General features: G+C 48.8%; 1 protein-coding gene across 2 annotated transcripts in view; it reads left to right on the top strand.

Annotated features, from left to right (window-relative positions):
- Positions 1 to 14,743, top strand: part of GDAP2 (ganglioside induced differentiation associated protein 2) — a 64,664-nt gene that overhangs the window by 41,514 nt on the left and 8,407 nt on the right. The window lies entirely within an intron of this gene.

Below are 14,743 nucleotides of genomic sequence, written 5' to 3'. Positions count from 1 at the left end.
TGTACTGACCGATCGCAGAGAATAGATAGAGCAATGACTTGTACTGACCGATTGCAGAGAATAGATTGATACAGCCACGGCCTGTACTGACCGATCGCAGAGAAAAGATTGATAGAGCCATGGCCTGTACTGACCGATCGCAGAGAATAGATTGATACAGCCACTGCCCGTACTGACCGATCGCAGAGAATAGATTGATACAGCCACTGCCTGTACTGAACGATCGCAGAGAATATCGATTGATACAGCCACTGCCTGTACTGACCGATCGCAGAGAATAGAGTGATACAGCCACGGCCTGTACTGACCGATCGCAGAGAATAGATTGATACAGCCACTGCCTGTACTGACCGATCGCAGAGAATAGATTGATACAGCCACTGCCTGTACTGACCGATCGCAGAGAATAGATTGATACAGCCACTGCCTGTACTGACCGATCGCAGAGAATAGATTGATACAGCCATGGCCTGTACTGACCGATCGCAGAGAATACATTGATACAGCCATGGCCTGTACTGACCGATCGCAGAGAATAGATAGAGCAATGACTTGTACTGACCGATTGCAGAGAATAGATTGATACAGCCACTGCCTGTACTGACCGATCGCAGAGAATAGATTGATAGAGCCATGGCCTGTACTGACCGATCGCAGAGAATAGATTGATGGAGCAATGGCCTGTACTGACTGATCGCAGAGAATAGATTGATACAGCCACTGCCTGTACTGACCGATCGCAGAGAATAGATTGACACAGCCACTGCCTGTACTGACTGATCGCAGAGAATAGATTGACACAGCCACTGCCTGTACTGACCGATCGCAGAGAATAGATTGAGCAATGGCCTGTACTGACCGATCGCAGAGAATAGATTGAGCCTGTACTGACCGATCACAGAGAATAGATTGATACAGCCACTGCCTGTACTGACCGATCGCAGAGAATAGATTGAGCAATGGCCTGTACTGACCGATCGCAGAGAATAGATTGATACAGCCACGGCCTGTACTGACCGATCGCAGAGAAAAGATTGATAGAGCCATGGCCTGTACTGACCGATCGCAGAGAATAGATTGATACAGCCACTGCCTGTACTGACCGATCGCAGAGAATAGATTGATACAGCCACGGCCTGTACTGACCGATCGCAGAGAATAGATTGATAGAGCCATGGCCTGTACTGACCGATCGCAGAGAATAGATTGATACAGCCACTGCCTGTACTGACCGATCGCAGAGAATAGATTGATACAGCCACTGCCTGTACTGACCGATCGCAGAGAATAGATTGATAGAGCCATGGCCTGTACTGACCGATCGCAGAGAATAGATTGATACAGCCACGGCCTGTACTGACCGATCGCAGAGAATAGATTGATACAGCCATGGCCTGTACTGACCGATCGCAGAGAATAGATTGATAGAGCCATGGCCTGTACTGACCGATCGCAGAGAATAGATTGATACAGCCACGGCCTGTACTGACCGATCGCAGAGAATAGATTGATACAGCCACGGTCTGTACTGACCGATCGCAGAGAATAGATTGATACAGCCATGGTCTGTACTGACCGATCGCAGAGAATAGATTGATACAGCCATGGCCTGTACTGACCGATCGCAGAGAATAGATTGATAGAGCAATGGCCTGTACTGACCGATCGCAGAGAATAGATTGATACAGCCACTGCCTGTACTGACCGATCGCAGAGAATAGATTGATACAGCCATGGCCTGTACTGACCGATCGCAGAGAATAGATTGATAGAGCCATGGCCTGTACTGACCGATCGCAGAGAATAGATTGATACAGCCATGGCCTGTACTGACCGATCGCAGAGAATAGATTGATACAGCCACTGCCTGTACTGACCGATCGCAGAGAATAGATTGATACAGCCACTGCCTGTACTGACCGATCGCAGAGAATAGATTGATACAGCCATGGCCTGTACTGACCGATCGCAGAGAATAGATTGATAGAGCAATGGCCTGTACTGACCGATCGCAGAGAATAGATTGATACAGCCATGGCCTGTACTGACCGATCGCAGAGAATAGATTGATACAGCCATGGCCTGTACTGACTGATCGCAGAGAATAGATTGATACAGCCACTGCCTGTACTGACCGATCGCAGAGAATAGATTGATAGAGCCATGGCCTGTACTGACCGATCGCAGAGAATAGATTGATACAGCCACTGCCTGTACTGACCGATCGCAGAGAATAGATTGATACAGCCACTGCCTGTACTGACCGATCGCAGAGAATAGATTGATAGAGCCATGGCCTGTACTGACCGATCGCAGAGAATAGATTGATACAGCCATGGCCTGTACTGACCGATCGCAGAGAATAGATTGATAGAGCCATGGCCTGTACTGACCGATCGCAGAGAATAGAGTGATACAGCCATGGTCTGTACTGACCGATCGCAGAGAATAGATTGATACAGCCATGGCCTGTACTGACCGATCGCAGAGAATAGATTGATAGAGCCATGGCCTGTACTGACCGATCGCAGAGAATAGATTGATACAGCCATGGCCTGTACTGACCGATCGCAGAGAATAGATTGAGCAATGGCCTGTACTGACCGATCGCAGAGAATAGATTGATACAGCCATGGTCTGTACTGACCGATCGCAGAGAATAGATTGATACAGCCATGGCCTGTACTGACCGATCGCAGAGAATAGATTGATAGAGCCATGGCCTGTACTGACCGATCGCAGAGAATAGATTGATACAGCCACTGCCTGTACTGACTGATCGCAGAGAATAGATTGATAGAGCCATGGCCTGTACTGACCGATCGCAGAGAATAGATTGATACAGCCACTGCCTGTACTGACCGATCGCAGAGAATAGATTGATAGAGCCACTGCCTGTACTGACCGATCGCAGAGAATAGATTGATACAGCCACTGCCTGTACTGACCGATCGCAGAGAATAGATTGATAGAGCCACGGTCTGTACTGACCGATCGCAGAGAATAGATTGATACAGCCACTGCCTGTACTGACCGATCGCAGAGAATAGATTGATAGAGCCACTGCCTGTACTGACCGATCGCAGAGAATAGATTGATACAGCCATGGCCTGTACTGACCGATCGCAGAGAATAGATTGATACAGCCACTGCCTGTACTGACCGATCGCAGAGAATAGATAGAGCAATGACTTGTACTGACCGATTGCAGAGAATAGATTGATACAGCCACGGCCTGTACTGACCGATCGCAGAGAAAAGATTGATAGAGCCATGGCCTGTACTCACCGATCGCAGAGAATAGATTGATACAGCCACTGCCCGTACTGACCGATCGCAGAGAATAGAGTGATACAGCCACGGCCTGTACTGACCGATCGCAGAGAATAGATTGATACAGCCACTGCCTGTACTGACCGATCGCAGAGAATAGATTGATACAGCCACTGCCTGTACTGACCGATCGCAGAGAATAGATTGATACAGCCACTGCCTGTACTGACCGATCGCAGAGAATAGATTGATACAGCCATGGCCTGTACTGACCGATCGCAGAGAATAGATTGATACAGCCATGGCCTGTACTGACCGATTGCAGAGAATAGATTGATACAGCCATGGTCTGTACTGACCGATCGCAGAGAATAGATTGATAGAGCCATGGCCTGTACTGACCGATCGCAGAGAATAGATTGATAGAGCCATGGCCTGTACTGACCGATCGCAGAGAATAGATTGATAGAGCCATGGCCTGTACTGACCGATCGCAGAGAATAGATTGATAGAGCCACGGCCTGTACTGACCGATCGCAGAGAATAGATTGATAGAGCCATGGCCTGTACTGACCGATCGCAGAGAATAGATTGATGGAGCAATGGCCTGTACTGACTGATCGCAGAGAATAGATTGATACAGCCACTGCCTGTACTGACCGATCGCAGAGAATAGATTGACACAGCCACTGCCTGTACTGACTGATCGCAGAGAATAGATTGACACAGCCACTGCCTGTACTGACCGATCGCAGAGAATAGATTGAGCAATGGCCTGTACTGACCGATCGCAGAGAATAGATTGAGCAATGGCCTGTACTGACCGATCACAGAGAATAGATTGATACAGCCACTGCCTGTACTGACCGATCGCAGAGAATAGATTGAGCAATGGCCTGTACTGACCGATCGCAGAGAATAGATTGATACAGCCACGGCCTGTACTGACCGATCGCAGAGAAAAGATTGATAGAGCCATGGCCTGTACTGACCGATCGCAGAGAATAGATTGATACAGCCACTGCCTGTACTGACCGATCGCAGAGAATAGATTGATACAGGCACGGCCTGTACTGACCGATCGCAGAGAATAGATTGATAGAGCCATGGCCTGTACTGACCGATCGCAGAGAATAGATTGATACAGCCACTGCCTGTACTGACCGATCGCAGAGAATAGATTGATACAGCCACTGCCTGTACTGACCGATCGCAGAGAATAGATTGATAGAGCCATGGCCTGTACTGACCGATCGCAGAGAATGGATTGATACAGCCACGGCCTGTACTGACCGATCGCAGAGAATAGATTGATACAGCCATGGCCTGTACTGACCGATCGCAGAGAATAGATTGATAGAGCCATGGCCTGTACTGACCGATCGCAGAGAATAGATTGATACAGCCACGGCCTGTACTGACCGATCGCAGAGAATAGATTGATACAGCCACGGTCTGTACTGACCGATCGCAGAGAATAGATTGATACAGCCATGGTCTGTACTGACCGATCGCAGAGAATAGATTGATACAGCCATGGCCTGTACTGACCGATCGCAGAGAATAGATTGATAGAGCAATGGCCTGTACTGACCGATCGCAGAGAATAGATTGATACAGCCACTGCCTGTACTGACCGATCGCAGAGAATAGATTGATACAGCCATGGCCTGTACTGACCGATCGCAGAGAATAGATTGATAGAGCCATGGCCTGTACTGACCGATCGCAGAGAATAGATTGATACAGCCATGGCCTGTACTGACCGATCGCAGAGAATAGATTGATACAGCCACTGCCTGTACTGACCGATCGCAGAGAATAGATTGATACAGCCACTGCCTGTACTGACCGATCGCAGAGAATAGATTGATACAGCCATGGCCTGTACTGACCGATCGCAGAGAATAGATTGATAGAGCAATGGCCTGTACTGACCGATCGCAGAGAATAGATTGATACAGCCATGGCCTGTACTGACCGATCGCAGAGAATAGATTGATACAGCCATGGCCTGTACTGACTGATCGCAGAGAATAGATTGATACAGCCACTGCCTGTACTGACCGATCGCAGAGAATAGATTGATAGAGCCATGGCCTGTACTGACCGATCGCAGAGAATAGATTGATACAGCCACTGCCTGTACTGACCGATCGCAGAGAATAGATTGATACAGCCACTGCCTGTACTGACCGATCGCAGAGAATAGATTGATAGAGCCATGGCCTGTACTGACCGATCGCAGAGAATAGATTGATACAGCCATGGCCTGTACTGACCGATCGCAGAGAATAGATTGATAGAGCCATGGCCTGTACTGACCGATCGCAGAGAATAGAGTGATACAGCCATGGTCTGTACTGACCGATCGCAGAGAATAGATTGATACAGCCATGGCCTGTACTGACCGATCGCAGAGAATAGATTGATAGAGCCATGGCCTGTACTGACCGATCGCAGAGAATAGATTGATACAGCCATGGCCTGTACTGACCGATCGCAGAGAATAGATTGAGCAATGGCCTGTACTGACCGATAGCAGAGAATAGATTGATACAGCCATGGCCTGTACTGACCGATCGCAGAGAATAGATTGATAGAGCCATGGCCTGTACTGACCGATCGCAGAGAATAGATTGATACAGCCACTGCCTGTACTGACTGATCGCAGAGAATAGATTGATAGAGCCATGGCCTGTACTGACCGATCGCAGAGAATAGATTGATACAGCCACTGCCTGTACTGACCGATCGCAGAGAATAGATTGATAGAGCCACTGCCTGTACTGACCGATCGCAGAGAATAGATTGATACAGCCACTGCCTGTACTGACCGATCGCAGAGAATAGATTGATAGAGCCACGGTCTGTACTGACCGATCGCAGAGAATAGATTGATACAGCCACTGCCTGTACTGACCGATCGCAGAGAATAGATTGATAGAGCCACTGCCTGTACTGACCGATCGCAGAGAATAGATTGATACAGCCATGGCCTGTACTGACCGATCGCAGAGAATAGATTGATACAGCCACTGCCTGTACTGACCGATCGCAGAGAATAGATTGATACAGCCATGGCCTGTACTGACCGATCGCAGAGAATAGATTGATACAGCCATGGCCTGTACTGTCCGATCGCAGAGAATAGATTGATACAGCCATGGCCTGTACTGACTGATCGCAGAGAATAGATTGATACAGCCACTGCCTGTACTGACCGATCGCAGAGAATAGATTGATACAGCCACTGCCTGTACTGACCGATCGCAGAGAATAGATTGATACAGCCATGGCCTGTACTGACCGATCGCAGAGAATAGATTGATAGAGCAATGGCCTGTACTGACCGATCGCAGAGAATAGATTGATACAGCCATGGCCTGTACTGACCGATCGCAGAGAATAGATTGATACAGCCATGGCCTGTACTGACTGATCGCAGAGAATAGATTGATACAGCCACTGCCTGTACTGACCGATCGCAGAGAATAGATTGATACAGCCACTGCCTGTACTGACCGATCGCAGAGAATAGATTGAGCAATGGCCTGTACTGACCGATCGCAGAGAATAGATTGATACAGCCATGGTCTGTACTGACTGATCGCAGAGAATAGATTGATAGAGCCATGGCCTGTACTGACCGATCGCAGAGAATAGATTGATACAGCCACTGCCTGTACTGACCGATCGCAGAGAATAGATTGATAGAGCCACTGCCTGTACTGACCGATCGCAGAGAATAGATTGATACAGCCACTGCCTGTACTGACCGATCGCAGAGAATAGATTGATAGAGCCACGGTCTGTACTGACCGATCGCAGAGAATAGATTGATACAGCCACTGCCTGTACTGACCGATCGCAGAGAATAGATTGATAGAGCCACTGCCTGTACTGACCGATCGCAGAGAATAGATTGATACAGCCATGGCCTGTACTGACCGATCGCAGAGAATAGATTGATACAGCCACTGCCTGTACTGACCGATCGCAGAGAATAGATTGATACAGCCATGGCCTGTACTGACCGATCGCAGAGAATAGATTGATACAGCCACTGCCTGTACTGACCGATCGCAGAGAATAGATTGATACAGCCACGGCCTGTACTGACCGATCGCAGAGAATAGATTGATACAGCTACTGCCTGTACTGACCGATCGCAGAGAATAGATTGATACAGCCATGGCCTGTACTGACCGATCGCAGAGAATAGATTGATACAGCCACGGCCTGTACTGACCGATCGCAGAGAATAGATTGATACAGCCACGGCCTGTACTGACCGATCGCAGAGAATAGATTGATACAGCCACGGCCTGTACTGACCGATCGCAGAGAATAGATTGATACAGCCACTGCCTGTATTGACCGATCGCAGAGAATAGATTGATACAGCCATGGCCTGTACTGACCGATCGCAGAGAATAGATTGATACAGCCACTGCCTGTACTGACCGATCGCAGAGAATAGATTGATACAGCCACTGCCTGTACTGACCGATCGCAGAGAATAGATTGATACAGCCACTGCCTGTACTGACCGATCGCAGAGAATAGATTGATACAGCCACTGCCTGTACTGACCGATCGCAGAGAATAGATTGATACAGCCACTGCCTGTACTGACCGATCGCAGAGAATAGATTGATACAGCCACTGCCTGTACTGACCGATCGCAGAGAATAGATTGATACAGCCACTGCCTGTACTGACCGATCGCAGAGAATAGATTGATACAGCCATGGCCTGTACTGACCGATCGCAGAGAATAGATTGATACAGCCACTGCCTGTACTGACCGATCGCAGAGAATAGATTGATACAGCCACTGCCTGTACTGACCGATCGCAGAGAATAGATTGATACAGCCACGGCCTGTACTGACCGATCGCAGAGAATAGATTGATACAGCCACTGCCTGTACTGACCGATCGCAGAGAATAGATTGATACAGCCATGGCCTGTACTGACCGATCGCAGAGAATAGATTGATAGAGCCATGGCCTGTACTGACCGATCGCAGAGAATAGATTGATACAGCCACTGCCTGTACTGACCGATCGCAGAGAATAGATTGATACAGCCACTGCCTGTACTGACCGATCGCAGAGAATAGATTGATAGAGCCATGGCCTGTACTGACCGATCGCAGAGAATAGATTGATAGAGCCATGGCCTGTACTGACCGATCGCAGAGAATAGATTGATACAGCCACGGCCTGTACTGACCGATCGCAGAGAATAGATTGATACAGCCACTGCCTGTACTGACCGATCGCAGAGAATAGATTGATACAGCCACTGCCTGTACTGACCGATCGCAGAGAATAGATTGATAGAGCCACGGCCTGTACTGACCGATCGCAGAGAATAGATTGATACAGCCACTGCCTGTACTGACTGATCGCAGAGAATAGATTGATACAGCCACTGCCTGTACTGACCGATCGCAGAGAATAGATTGATACAGCCACTGCCTGTACTGACCGATCGCAGAGAATAGATTGATACAGCCACTGCCTGTACTGACCGATCGCAGAGAATAGATTGATACAGCCACTGCCTGTACTGACCGATCGCAGAGAATAGATTGATACAGCCATGGCCTGTACTGACCGATCGCAGAGAATAGATTGATAGAGCCATGGCCTGTACTGACCGATCGCAGAGAATAGATTGATACAGCCATGGCCTGTACTGACCGATCGCAGAGAATAGATTGATACAGCCACTGCCTGTACTGACCGATCGCAGAGAATAGATTGATACAGCCACTGCCTGTACTGACCGATCGCAGAGAATAGATTGATACAGCCACTGCCTGTACTGACCGATCGCAGAGAATAGATTGATACAGCCACTGCCTGTACTGACCGATCGCAGAGAATAGATTGATACAGCCATGGCCTGTACTGACCGATCGCAGAGAATAGAGTGATAGAGCCACGGTCTGTACTGACCGATCGCAGAGAATAGATTGATACAGCCACTGCCTGTACTGACCGATCGCAGAGAATAGATTGATACAGCCATGGCCTGTACTGACCGATCGCAGAGAATAGATTGATACAGCCACTGCCTGTACTGACCGATCGCAGAGAATAGATTGATACAGCCACTGCCTGTACTGACCGATCGCAGAGAATAGATTGATACAGCCATGGCCTGTACTGACCGATCGCAGAGAATAGATTGATACAGCCACTGCCTGTACTGACCGATCGCAGAGAATAGATTGATACAGCCACTGCCTGTACTGACCGATCGCAGAGAATAGATTGATACAGCCACTGCCTGTACTGACCGATCGCAGAGAATAGATTGATACAGCCACTGCCTGTACTGACCGATCGCAGAGAATAGATTGATACAGCCATGGCCTGTACTGACCGATCGCAGAGAATAGATTGATACAGCCACTGCCTGTACTGACCGATCGCAGAGAATAGATTGATACAGCCACTGCCTGTACTGACCGATCGCAGAGAATAGATTGATACAGCCACTGCCTGTACTGACCGATCGCAGAGAATATATTGATACAGCCACTGCCTGTACTGACCGATCGCAGAGAATAGATTGATACAGCCACTGCCTGTACTGACCGATCGCAGAGAATAGATTGATACAGCCACTGCCTGTACTTACCGATCGCAGAGAATAGATTGATACAGCCACTGCCTGTACTGACCGATCGCAGAGAATAGATTGATACAGCCACTGCCTGTACTTACCGATCGCAGAGAATAGATTGATAGAGCCACTGCCTGTACTGACCGATCGCAGAGAATAGATTGATGGAGCAATGGCCTGTACTGACCGATCGCAGAGAATAGATTGATACAGCCACTGCCTGTACTGACCGATCGCAGAGAATAGATTGATACAGCCACTGCCTGTACTGACCGATCGCAGAGAATAGATTGATACAGCCACTGCCTGTACTGACCGATCGCAGAGAATAGATTGATACAGCCACTGCCTGTACTGACCGATCGCAGAGAATAGATTGATACAGCCACTGCCTGTACTGACCGATCGCAGAGAATAGATTGATACAGCCACTGCCTGTACTGACCGATCGCAGAGAATAGATTGATACAGCCACTGCCTGTACTGACCGATCGCAGAGAATAGATTGATACAGCCATGGCCTGTACTGACCGATCGCAGAGAATAGAGTGATAGAGCCACGGTCTGTACTGACCGATCGCAGAGAATAGATTGATACAGCCACTGCCTGTACTGACCGATCGCAGAGAATAGATTGATACAGCCATGGCCTGTACTGACCGATCGCAGAGAATAGATTGATACAGCCACTGCCTGTACTGACCGATCGCAGAGAATAGATTGATACAGCCACTGCCTGTACTGACCGATCGCAGAGAATAGATTGATACAGCCATGGCCTGTACTGACCGATCGCAGAGAATAGATTGATACAGCCACTGCCTGTACTGACCGATCGCAGAGAATAGATTGATACAGCCACTGCCTGTACTGACCGATCGCAGAGAATAGATTGATACAGCCACTGCCTGTACTGACCGATCGCAGAGAATAGATTGATACAGCCACTGCCTGTACTGACCGATCGCAGAGAATAGATTGATACAGCCATGGCCTGTACTGACCGATCGCAGAGAATAGATTGATACAGCCACTGCCTGTACTGACCGATCGCAGAGAATAGATTGATACAGCCACTGCCTGTACTGACCGATCGCAGAGAATAGATTGATACAGCCACTGCCTGTACTGACCGATCGCAGAGAATATATTGATACAGCCACTGCCTGTACTGACCGATCGCAGAGAATAGATTGATACAGCCACTGCCTGTACTGACCGATCGCAGAGAATAGATTGATACAGCCACTGCCTGTACTTACCGATCGCAGAGAATAGATTGATACAGCCACTGCCTGTACTGACCGATCGCAGAGAATAGATTGATACAGCCACTGCCTGTACTTACCGATCGCAGAGAATAGATTGATAGAGCCACTGCCTGTACTGACCGATCGCAGAGAATAGATTGATGGAGCAATGGCCTGTACTGACCGATCGCAGAGAATAGATTGATACAGCCACTGCCTGTACTGACCGATCGCAGAGAATAGATTGATACAGCCACTGCCTGTACTGACCGATCGCAGAGAATAGATTGATACAGCCACTGCCTGTACTGACCGATCGCAGAGAATAGATTGATACAGCCACTGCCTGTACTGACCGATCGCAGAGAATAGATTGATACAGCCACTGCCTGTACTGACCGATCGCAGAGAATAGATTGATACAGCCACTGCCTGTACTGACCGATCGCAGAGAATAGATTGATACAGCCACTGCCTGTACTGACCGATCGCAGAGAATAGATTGATACAGCCATGGCCTGTACTGACCGATCGCAGAGAATAGAGTGATAGAGCCACGGTCTGTACTGACCGATCGCAGAGAATAGATTGATACAGCCACTGCCTGTACTGACCGATCGCAGAGAATAGGTTGATACAGCCATGGCCTGTACTGACCGATCGCAGAGAATAGATTGATACAGCCACTGCCTGTACTGACCGATCGCAGAGAATAGATTGATACAGCCACTGCCTGTACTGACCGATCGCAGAGAATAGATTGATACAGCCATGGCCTGTACTGACCAATCGCAGAGAATAGATTGATACAGCCACTGCCTGTACTGACCGATCGCAGAGAATAGATTGATACAGCCACTGCCTGTACTGACCGATCGCAGAGAATAGATTGATACAGCCACTGCCTGTACTGACCGATCGCAGAGAATAGATTGATACAGCCACTGCCTGTACTGACCGATCGCAGAGAATAGATTGATACAGCCATGGCCTGTACTGACCGATCGCAGAGAATAGATTGATACAGCCACTGCCTGTACTGACCGATCGCAGAGAATAGATTGATACAGCCACTGCCTGTACTGACCGATCGCAGAGAATAGATTGATACAGCCACTGCCTGTACTGACCGATCGCAGAGAATAGATTGATACAGCCACTGCCTGTACTGACCGATCGCAGAGAATAGATTGATACAGCCACTGCCTGTACTGACCGATCGCAGAGAATAGATTGATACAGCCACTGCCTGTACTGACCGATCGCAGAGAATAGATTGATACAGCCACTACCTGTACTTACCGATCGCAGAGAATAGATTGATACAGCCACTGCCTGTACTGACCGATCGCAGAGAATAGATTGATACAGCCACTGCCTGTACTTACCGATCGCAGAGAATAGATTGATAGAGCCACTGCCTGTACTGACCGATCGCAGAGAATAGATTGATGGAGCAATGGCCTGTACTGACCGATCGCAGAGAATAGATTGATACAGCCACTGCCTGTACTGACCGATCGCAGAGAATAGATTGATACAGCCATGGCCTGTACTGACCGATCGCAGAGAATAGATTGATACAGCCACTGCCTGTACTGACCGATCGCAGAGAATAGATTGATACAGCCAGGGCCTGTACTGACCGATCGCAGAGAATAGATTGATAGAGCCACTGCCTGTACTGACCGATCGCAGAGAATAGATTGATACAGCCACGGCCTGTACTGACCGATCGCAGAGAATAGATTGATACAGCCATGGCCTGTACTGACCGATCGCAGAGAATAGATTGATACAGCCACGGCCTGTACTGACCGATCGCAGAGAATAGATTGATACAGCCACGGCCTGTACTGACCGATCGCAGAGAATAGATTGATACAGCCATGGCCTGTACTGACCGATCGCAGAGAATAGATTGATACAGCCACGGCCTGTACTGACCGATCGCAGAGAATAGATTGATACAGCCACGGCCTGTACTGACCGATCGCAGAGAATAGATTGATACAGCCACTGCCTGTACTGACCGATCGCAGAGAATAGATTGATACAGCCACGGCCTGTACTGACCGATCGCAGAGAATAGATTGATACAGCCATGGCCTGTACTGACCGATCGCAGAGAATAGATTGATACAGCCACTGCCTGTACTGACCGATCGCAGAGAATAGATTGATACAGCCATGGCCTGTACTGACCGATCGCAGAGAATAGATTGATACAGCCATGGCCTGTACTGACCGATCGCAGAGAATAGATTGATACAGCCACGGCCTGTACTGACCGATCGCAGAGAATAGATTGATACAGCCACGGCCTGTACTGACCGATCGCAGAGAATAGATTGATACAGCCACTGCCTGTACTGACCGATCGCAGAGAATAGATTGATACAGCCACGGCCTGTACTGACCGATCGCAGAGAATAGATTGATACAGCCATGGCCTGTACTGACCGATCGCAGAGAATAGATTGATACAGCCACTGCCTGTACTGACCGATCGCAGAGAATAGATTGATACAGCCATGGCCTGTACTGACCGATCGCAGAGAATAGATTGATACAGCCACTGCCTGTACTGACCGATCGCAGAGAATAGATTGATACAGCCACGGCCTGTACTGACCGATCGCAGAGAATAGATTGATACAGCCACGGCCTTTACTAACCGATCGCAGAGAATAGATTGATACAGCCACTGCCTGTACTGACCGATCGCAGAGAATAGATTGATACAGCCACGGCCTGTACTGACCGATCGCAGAGAATAGATTGATAGAGCCATGGCCTGTACTGACCGATCGCAGAGAATAGATTGATACAGCCACTGCCTGTACTGACCGATCGCAGAGAATAGATTGATACAGCCACTGCCTGTACTGACCGATCGCAGAGAATAGATTGATACAGCCACTGCCTGTACTGACCGATCGCAGAGAATAGATTGATACAGCCATGGCCTGTACTGACCGATCGCAGAGAATAGATTGATACAGCCATGGTCTGTACTGACCGATCGCAGAGAATAGATTGATACAGCCATGGCCTGTACTGACCGATCGCAGAGAATAGATTGATACAGCCATGGCCTGTACTGACCGATCGCAGAGAATAGATTGATACAGCCACTGCCTGTACTGACCGATCGCAGAGAATAGATTGATACAGCCACTGCCTGTACTGACCGATCGCAGAGAATAGATTGATACAGCCACTGCCTGTGCTGACCGATCGCAGAGAATAGATTGATACAGCCATGGCCTGTACTGACCGATCGCAGAGAATAGATTGATACAGCCACTGCCTGTACTGACCGATCGCAGAGAATAGATTGATACAGCCATGGCCTGTACTGACCGATCGCAGAGAATAGATAGAGCAATGACTTGTACTGACCGATTGCAGAGAATAGATTGATACAGCCACGGCCTGTACTGACCGATCGCAGAGAATAGAGTGATACAGCCACGGCCTGTACTGACCGATCGCAGAGAATAGATTGATACAGCCACTGCCTGTACTGACCGATCGCAGAGAATAGATTGATACAGCCATGGCCTGTACTG

This window comes from Pelobates fuscus, chromosome 1, assembly GCF_036172605.1.
Source record: "Pelobates fuscus isolate aPelFus1 chromosome 1, aPelFus1.pri, whole genome shotgun sequence".
Classification (NCBI taxonomy): Eukaryota; Metazoa; Chordata; class Amphibia; order Anura; family Pelobatidae; genus Pelobates; species Pelobates fuscus.
The sequence above is the reverse complement of the archived record's forward strand: the minus strand, read 5'-3'. Positions and strand labels throughout refer to the sequence as shown.